Source organism: Rhipicephalus sanguineus, chromosome 3 (assembly GCF_013339695.2).
Source record: "Rhipicephalus sanguineus isolate Rsan-2018 chromosome 3, BIME_Rsan_1.4, whole genome shotgun sequence".
NCBI lineage: Eukaryota > Metazoa > Arthropoda > Arachnida > Ixodida > Ixodidae > Rhipicephalus > Rhipicephalus sanguineus.
Window position 1 is genome coordinate 91,767,182 of NC_051178.1, and position 9,748 is coordinate 91,776,929.

General features: G+C 42.5%; 1 long non-coding RNA gene across 1 annotated transcript; it reads right to left on the minus strand.

The window, feature by feature from the left end:
- Positions 1–5,384: 5,384 nt before the first annotated feature.
- On the minus strand, positions 5,385–9,474 carry LOC119385036 (uncharacterized). The gene is made up of 3 exons (XR_005182056.2): positions 9,220–9,474; positions 9,056–9,152; positions 5,385–5,504 (listed from the first exon to the last, which is right to left on the minus strand). It is a non-coding gene; the product is annotated as an uncharacterized LOC119385036 (long non-coding RNA).
- Positions 9,475–9,748: the final 274 nt, after the last annotated feature.

Genomic DNA, 9,748 nt, shown 5'->3' on the forward strand with positions numbered 1-9,748 from the left:
CATGCACCGGAAACTGCAATGACCTGAGCTGTAAAATCATGCCAGCACACTAGAACACGTGTCCATTACAGGATCAATCAGAGTAATAGGCAAATGAGGCAGTGCACAGCCCAAAACACACATTTACAAGCTATGTTTCAAGAGTATCACTTTTTTGTCCCTTGAATGTAGTGATCGTGTGCTAACGCACTGACTGCGTGCCTTTTTATTAGGAACGCCTCAATTGTCTCCCTTTCAGTGCGGCTGCTTGCTCTCCTTAGAAATGTGGTTTGGCTGAAGTATGGCACACAACCACAGTGCTCGCAGTGGCGTGCCAAATGTACGCCCATGTTGTTGCTGACCGCCAAGCGATGCTCTCTTGCACAATCGTTGAAACACTGGCCTGTTGTTTGACGTATACCCTACCGCAGCTTAGGGAACTACTGTAGATCACATTGCTGACACATTCAGTGTGTCGCATAGCGCGCTCCTTGGAGCATGCAGCTGGCTGCTTATTTCACATCAAATGGCAAATCATGGCCAGTTTACATGGAATGGAGAACACAATGCACGCACTGTATCTGGCTGCGGTCTTCTTTATATTGTGAGAGAGCCAGGAACATAAGGTATCACGTGCATACTCATTTTTTCTTTTGGCTCCTGCATTTTATTACCACGTTCCAGCTTTTGCAAGAGGCTTTCACACACACCTGTGATAACGAAGGGAGGAAATCGAACGTCTTTCAGTCTGCTAATCTGATTATTCAATCCTGTAAAAAGATGGTGCTCACATGGCTTCATTTAGGCTGCATTGAGGCATGTGATAGCTGTTCCTCTCTTAATTAGCTTAGAATGTGCGCTGTCAAACGGCAAAAGCTGCGGTAGGGTATTCACCCCCCTAAGCTTCGGTAGGGTATATAAATGGACAAACAGACCAGTGTATCACTGATCGTCCAAGAGAGCACCGCTTGGTGGTCAGCAGCAACATGAGCGGGCACTTGGCAGGCCACTGCAAGTGCTATGGTGGTGCGCCGCACTTTAGTCAAACCACATTTCTTAGGAGAGCAAGTAGCTGCTCTGTTCCAGTGATGCAAGCAGATGCATACCACCTTATATGGACATGCCAAGGATTACAGTCTGAACACTCCCGTCATCTCCTGCAAGCTGGTCTTCGCTACAGTGACACAAACAGTTGTGACCGATTGATACATGACAACACATTCCACAAGACACTTCTTCACTTCATACACAACACCAGCCTAACGGCGCACATTTAACACAAATATACATAACAAATATTATGCCTTAAGGGCAAGCCTATGTCGCAAAAAAAGAAAAACTAGCCGCACTGAAAGGGAGACAATAAAACGTTCATAATAAAAATGCAGGCAGTCAGTGCATTAGCGCACCATTACTAAATTTAAGGGACAAAGAAGTGATGTTCTTGAAACATACCTTGTAGACGTGTTGAGTTTAGGTTGTGCGCTGCCTCTTTTGCCTATCGCTCAAATTGACCCTGTAATGGGCACGTGTTCTAATGTGCGGGCATAATTTCACAGCTCAGGTCAACACAGTTTCTGGTGCATGTCTTTCGAATCTGTTTCATCACTGGCTGATGATTCGTTATTTCATCCAGGTTACTATATCTGCAATGAGGTTACCTTGTTCGGCAGCATGCAAAAATCAACATGGTTTCTGTTAATAAACAGTTGGAAGCTGGCGCTCGAGTTTGTCAGTTCCTGTCTTCACCTTGTCCCCGTCCTTTCTGCGCCATATGTATTTTGTCAAAACAGCAGAGGTCAGTGTGGCACACTGTTTACTCAAGCCATCTTAAATAGTCTTGAGTATGCATGCACCAATCACGGAGCCAAAATCTGAGTGCCTGTGAAGACACACACTGGAGCTTTGTTTTCTGAAGAGTGGCCATCATTACCAAATCACTCCATCACGCGGTATGTAATATATCAGGTGCAGAGGCAGACGCATTAATTATAGACCTGTGTACATGAGCTCGTTAGGAATGAGTTGCCCACTCATATGCCTACAAAGTGTGAGTGATGCTCATGTTGGCTGTCGGTTAGTTCCATTAGCTGGTCAGAAAAAATCACTAACTTCGACTTTTCCAGCCCTGTTCCACTGAACCTGAAGCTATAAGTGCATAAGTGATACCAGTGTCGTGCTCAGAAAATGAACTTAAAATATTGCCGCATGCTGCTTGCAATAATATTTCTACCAAGAGAACCAGCAAGCCGCTATGTAAGCCTCTACAATGTCTCGTGCCTGCTTGTTCTTCTTGTGGTAGCACGGTGCATGCCTCTCATTCATGGGCATGAGACAGTGGCGCGGACCTGCGAGGTTTCGGAGAAGTGTGCTCAGGAAGAGAAACCTGCGTGGAATGCTCCAGCGGACTTTTTCATTTTCGGGCCTACTTTTCCGGACACAAGTTTGCCCACAATAAACCAGTGGTTGTGTTTCTCCTCTTGCAACACGTTACAATATTACGGAAGCTTCAGTGAATGCTCTTGGCAGTCTTTAATGTTTACTCCACAGTCACTGATACACATCTTATGATGCACTTTGTATAAGACTGCCATCTGTAACAAGCGTCTCAAAAAGTTTACTGTATCAAACAACTCTTGAGAGGTGCATGATACCTTGATTAACTCCTCTATTCCATCAAAGACAGTAAAGCTGTGTATTTGATTCTCAGACACTATTACAATTAAGTTCTTAAATTTCGCGGTTTTAGGTGCCAAAATGACATGAGGATGAGGCAAGCTGTATTGGTGAGCTCTGGATTAATTTTGACAGCATAGGCTAACATGGATCTAAACCCAATTACAAGAGTGTGAAAATCACTAACTGAACATTGTAGAGGCCAGCATATTGCCCTTTCAAATTATTTGGGAAAACATAACAATACAAGCATGCTCCAGACTAACAATAACTAAAATTGTTTGTTGAATTGACCCCACACAACTACGGGTTGTTTTATCATTATGGTCTCCTTCTAGCCAATCAACATGAAGCTGACAAAACATAAGAAACTGAAGGTACCCACAAGATAAAAGATTGACTTTAATAAGAATGACCCCGAGGTCCCGTTCACTCTTACTGATTTTATTAAAACTTACTCCAGGGGTTTTAGACCCAGAACAATTACTTCAAGGTTAGTCTTGCAAAAAAAATTTGGTTCAGTTAAAAAGCATACAAGTTCGGCCCCCAAAGAATCACTTTCCTGCCAATTTCGTAATTCCAGACCTTAGCAAAAAAAAACAGTAAGTTTCTTGATCAGATATTTACTCCAATTAAAGAACAACTAAAATTCTATCTTATGAGTGTTTTACTTCTTTTTTTCTGTTAACGGGTGTTTGAGGACAAATATCACAAACATGGTAAATTTATTGCTGTAATAATAATGCTTAGGGTTTTATGTTCCAAAACTACGATATGATGTAGTGGAGGGCTCCGGAAATTTTGACCACCTGGTATTCTTTAATATGCATCTAAATCAAAGTGCACAGGATTGTAGCCTTTCATCAAAATGCAGATGCCACGGCTGATTTATTGCTTTAGACAAGTTAAACTGAGAACAATAAAACACAGTACATATTGATATTCACATTAGCGCTGTATTTTAAATAGCTTCTGTGGTTTCTGTGCGCATTGTTATGCTTATGTGATTTACTAAAAACCCCGAAATTTCTGAAAAGCCCTTTCAAAAAGGCCATTTAACTTTTTTTATAAAATCTGATCCAAGTTGAGGACGTTGTCTACCATTCTGCGTAAAAAGAAGAATGATGCATTATTTGAGTTGTTAACAAGATATAATGCGCCAAATGTGGCCACACGGCCAAGTGGCCACGTCATTAGTTATGTGCTGCAAATTAGATACAAGTTGTTCAGCGTAACTGTATGTGACATAATCACAAAACAACTATGTAGATTTATTATCCTCAGCTTAACTTGTCTACAGCAATAAATTTCTGAAATCAGGTATTTTATGCGGTTCACCATTTGTGATTTTTATTTTTTTCCTCAGACGTCATTGAACAGAAAAGGGAAACAAAATACTCATAAGCTTGAATTTCACTTGTTCTTTGGAATAATAAATATTATGACTAAGACTCGTTTCTTTTGGCTACGTGCGCTCAACATTCCAAAGCTGTGAAATTGGCAGGAAAGTTTGTTAGGCCAAAATTTGAATGTTTTCTTTACACGCACAAAATTTTTCTCCTCATAACTAACTTTGAAATCATCGTTCTGAGTCTAAAACCTGTGCCTAGAGCATAGGTCGGCAAAAATGTTGGAACTCACTGTGAATCCCACAAGAAATATATTTTGCTCCGAAGCTCACTTGGACTCACCAAAATTTTCCTCAACCAGACTCATTCGGACACAGACTCGCTAAACTTTTCCTTAACTGGACTCACTCGGACTCAAACTCACCAACATATTGCTCAGCCGGACTCACTCAGACTCAGGCTCATGGCTTGACCTGAGTCTGAGTGAACTGACTCATGAGTCGCTGCCGTAAAATTAGCTTTGCCCATCATGGTGTAAATGCTCTTTAACGCCAATATCTCACATAATCTGCTCTCTACGATACACCTTTTGATCTTATACCTTCAAATAGGAGGTATGAGTAGTTGCACTCCAGTACGGACGTTTTTATGAAATGTGCGTCTCACACTAGATATTTTTATTAAGAACTTCCTGTGCAGAAGTTTGTCGGGGATGGTATGGGAACCCCCTAGCAGCCCCCCACTCACACCTGTTATCAATAAACACTGTGGTGGAGCATGAACGCTAGTGCATTGAGGCACGTGTGAATAGATTTGAGTATAAACGTCAGCCAATATAAGGCTGATAGTAACGCCGATAGGTGAGTAGATAAGACCACTGGTCGGCAATGAAGGGTGGAGCTCCGTCAGACTTACTCAGTAAATATATTTTGCGCTTAGGGCTCACTAGGACTCAGACTCACCAATATTTTTCTCAACCAGACTCACTTGGACTCAGACTCACTAAAATTTCCCTCAACCGGACTCACTTGGACTCAAACTCGCCAACGTATTGCTCAGCCCGACTCACTCAGACTTACGGCTCGATCTGAGTCTGAGTGAGTCGACTCATGAGTGAGTTTGCCGACCTATGGCCTAGAGTATATTTCATCAAAATCGGGAATGGTGACTGGCACGTCGTGTTTATTCTTACCTGGACACACCCAACTATTGATAATTATGTTGAAAGTTCAAGGTGCAACGTAGGAAGTGTTTTTGGCCTTCTCATTTTTAAACGTCCATGCCACAGCCGCCACAGGCCATCACTGTTGCTACACAAAAACCATTCCTGTACTCCCAAATAGCTTCATTGTAAAAATGTGTAGTTACCGGATCCCACTTCTGTAAACGCTGGTTTGTCTTCCTCTCCAAAGTTTGAAGTAGTGTATCCAAGCTGCTTGCAGCCTCTCTCCACAGTTTGTAATCAGGTTCCCTTTGAAAAAGAGATCAATCTAGTAGTAGCTGGGGAAAAAAAAGGTACAGAATGTTAAAAGAAACTTCACAAACTACCTGACCAGTTTTCAAATAGTTTCACCGCTGAAAGACACCAATCTGTTTGAAGTTAATAACTGAAATATTCATGAGCATACATGTCCGATACAACAGCCAGAATTGGGGCTAAAGTCTTTGTTATTTAACGAATTTGCAAATCATAAAATAAATATTCTTGAATAACCACCGGTTTTGCCCACATGCCTTTGGAAAGCACAAATACTACCAATCAAGGAAACAATTAAGGAACAGAAAGCAAAAGCATTATGCGAGACCCTATGCAGTGCATCACCTGTGATGCTCATGCAAGCGGTCATTTAGGCATCGGCCCGTTTGACCGATATAACTTTTTTCCACACGTCAGTGGAATCGAATAAACAACCCCCACTGCAGAGGAGATGAAACATGTCCTGTGCTTCATAGAACACGCAGGAACCCGTGAAGGCTGAGCATTGGCCATTTGGCATGACTTCTGAAACTTCTCTGAAGCCGAGAAAGTCACCTACAAGTTGGCGCATGCTCCTATCTTTAGCCTATGTGACCCATTGTGTATGTAGGGCAACACAACGATACGTTTTTTGTTGGTGTTTCCCATGCTCTTTGCAATCGTCTCATTGCCAAACCAGAATTAAGAAGTCATCAACAAATCGGCACACATTAAAAACAACGGATCCGTCTAGCTTGCTTGCTATGTCGCGGTCGTGACCTGCAAGATAAATATCGCTCAGGATTGGTGCCAAACATAAACCAATGCAAATTCCACTCTTTTGGATGAAGTTATGATCATTCCACGTGACGAAACTCTATTTCATGTAGGAGTACAACAATACTCACGGACAACTTTTCTTGGCAATGAAGGGAAGGCTACAGAGCTGAACTACGCGTGTGCTACCGCTGAAGAATATAGTCCCACAATTAAGTCCATGTTTAATGCGCGAGAATAAAAAAAAACAATACTTTATTTTCTACAGGACACTTTGAAAAGGGGGTCAGCATGAACCAATGAGATAGTTATATTTGTTTTACTTTATGCAATTTCATTTAGAGTTTTTGCGCGTGTGAAAACGCCGCACCTTTTATGGGCACCTCACAGTCAAAATGGAGTCTTCGTCTTCAGCTGAGCTCTCGGCATCCTCCAGCTTCTCCGACGACTCGCCGAAGGAGCTTGTGATGAATTTCAGTAACAAATGGCTGTCAAAGCCTGTGACAGCCACTAAAATAATCAAACAGCCGTCACAAGAGATACGGAATGTTTATAAACCAAAACCAATTTCGAAACGTACGCCGAACCGGACTACTCGGCACAGCAGTACTTGTGCAGTAGCTCTGCCCCCGTAGCCTTTCCTTCATTGCCAAGGAAAGTTGTCCGCGAGTATAGTAGTCTGAAACGCCGGCGACTCAAAAGTGTCAATGCATTCTTCGACATATAAAAGCAGTTTGTCATGTGGTAGTGAGTAGCATAGGTCTATTGAAGCAGGTTCAGCAAGGAGATGATTGCAAAGAGCGTGGGAACACCAAAAAAAAAAAAAGCGCCTCATTGTGCTGCCCTACGTACACAATGTGTTGCATAGGCTGAAGAAGATAGGAGCGCATGCCAACTTGCAGGTGGCTTTCTCAGCTCCAGAGAAGCCTCAGAGGTCATGTCAAATGGTGAACGCTCAAGCCTTCACGAGTTCCTGGGTGTTCCGTGAAGCACAGGACATCTTTCATCTTCTGCGCAGAGGGGGTTGTTCATTCAATCCCACTGATGTGTGGAAAAAAGTTATATCGGTGAAACGGGCCGATGCCTAAACGACCACTCGCACGAGCATCACAATAATGTATTCAACACAGTGCAGGGGCACATCAGCAGTCACTGTCGTGACTGTGGGCGCACACCCCGTTTCAATCACAGCAAAGTCATGGCAAGGCATAGGGTTCAGCTAACTCACGAAGTTATCAAAGCTGAGTTGATACATAAGCTGGGGGACAAGCGCGTTAGCGCACCCTCTATTCCACTTTCAAATCAAGAATTTGATAACTTGGCTGGGCTTTAGGGCATACGTGGTGGTACGCTGGAAGCGTTTCAGATGATGTGGCAATGATGTAAGCACCTTTCTTTTCTTGTCTCGCACCCTCTCCCTTGCCTTGTATATATGCACATTTTTCTCAAAATAAAACTATTTGGAAGTCAGCGCTCTTTGCCTATGTTTGTCTTGTCCCTTTCCAAACCTTCTATGCACTGTAAACATTTAGTTGGTATAGATTCATTATGTGAATTTGGCACCGCAAACAAACAGGACACAGAGAGAGTGGGACGGACTGCACTTATTTGTTGTTTGTTTGTCTTGTTTGTTTGCACTGTCAAATTTACATAATGAACCACGCTGTACACCAAGGTGGTCATTTCATATACAAATAACAGATTACGTAAAATGTACCGAGCTGTAATTTAATTTAAAATATAACAAATGTTACAAGGAGGACTGTCGTAGATCTGCAAGTGGCTCGAGGTTTATGTTGAAATAAGTTTGAACTAATGTCATTGCTAAACTGATAGAAAAAATATTTTATGCTGCCACTTGAGCCAGCTTTTTGCAGTTAGAGGCAACTGTAAAATGAAAATTAAGCAACTGCCGCAAGAATTGACCCTGCGTGAAAGCCTCTCAACACAAAACAGGATAACAAAACTTAGCAGGAAAGGAAAATTTATTTAATGTAATAATTACCTCAAAATGACACAAAACAAAGGTACTGAGCTAGTCACAACGTTGCAGAAGCAGTGCGATACTCCCTCATAGTGCAAAAAAATGCAACTGTAGCTGGTGCATTCATTTCAAGAGGCAGCTCAAGAGGAATAGATCAATTCTGGCATAATCTCGTTAGGCATTTAACCTGCACTTCAAGGTCACAGTCCTAGTAACGCACTTGGTCTAGGAAGGTGCAAAAGCCTACAATCGTGCCAGAGGCTGACATGCAGCATCGAAGTCATGCCTTCAAGACGGGCCTTATCATTGCAATCAATTAGCTTTCACTTTACATAATCATGCCGTGAATGAGTGAAACCCTCTTTGAGCACATGTTCAATGGTAAAAACGTGACGCTATAATACAATTATCAGCATAGTTTCAGAAATGTAAATAAACAAAGTGCACGTAACAGGCTGTTCGTACTGCTTCAGTGAAGTGACCAGCCGGTTGTAGCGCGCGGAGTCGAACGCTCGTTGGGCGTGTATCATAGCAGAATTGTTGCACAACTTATCTGCTCATTTAAAAAAAGGAAAAGAAAAGAAACGTAAACATGCTGCTGTCAATCATCAGAATACTAAAAAATTCAGGGTTAATTGCGAAAGCATCTCGCAATGCTGCTGAATGATGCTTACGAACTCTGATATCTCTTCAACACGCCATTTTACTTTATTTTCATTATGCGTATCGCCTCTACTCGGGAAGAAAACTGCGCATAAGATGGACGGCACCCTTTTTTTCGCACAATGAAGCTTTCAGTTACATTAAAGAAGAAAGCATACAAGCGTAGCTCACTTTTTCGTGATCCCGGTACCAGTTGAGCATCGCCGAGTTCCCGCGGCACACGTCGGTTGTTGTTCGACTCACGCCTCCTCCATCCCTTCCTCAGTTTCTGCAGTCAGCAGACGATGTTTTAACGGGGTGCTTGCAAACCATTGAAGCAATGCTGCAATACTCACGGTTCATCTGCAGTAGGTGGGTGCTGGCGTTTTCCTCGCCAGCCGGGAAGACTTCGCAGAGTTCTTTGTCAAATTCGTCGATATTCAGCGGGCGGAAACGACGAAGCGCACAAGAGAATTCACTGCTGTAGACGATGAGGAAAACATCTCTGAATTTAACACTGCACAATGGATCTTGCTGAGCGTCGAGATCATCGAAAACACGCCGATCACGTTGCTGCGTGAAGAAAACCAAATGCGTGGAGCCTTTTTTTTTCCTCTCTGTGGGGCGCGGGAAAAAGAAAAAAAAAAGGAAGAACCGCAGCGCTACCTACCGCTTGTTAAAAGTAACAGTCGCAAACATGACAAATTGTTTTTAATGTTGTTGTTTAAATCGTCATTATACTGTTAACTTTTCATCAACATGAGCGAATAGCATGAGTGGATTGTAATTTATGGGCATAAGTAACCGAAGTAACCATAAAAATGCCATAAAACTAGGTGAGGAGGCCCGTCACTTTAACAACAGCACTATGTTGACGGTGCAACA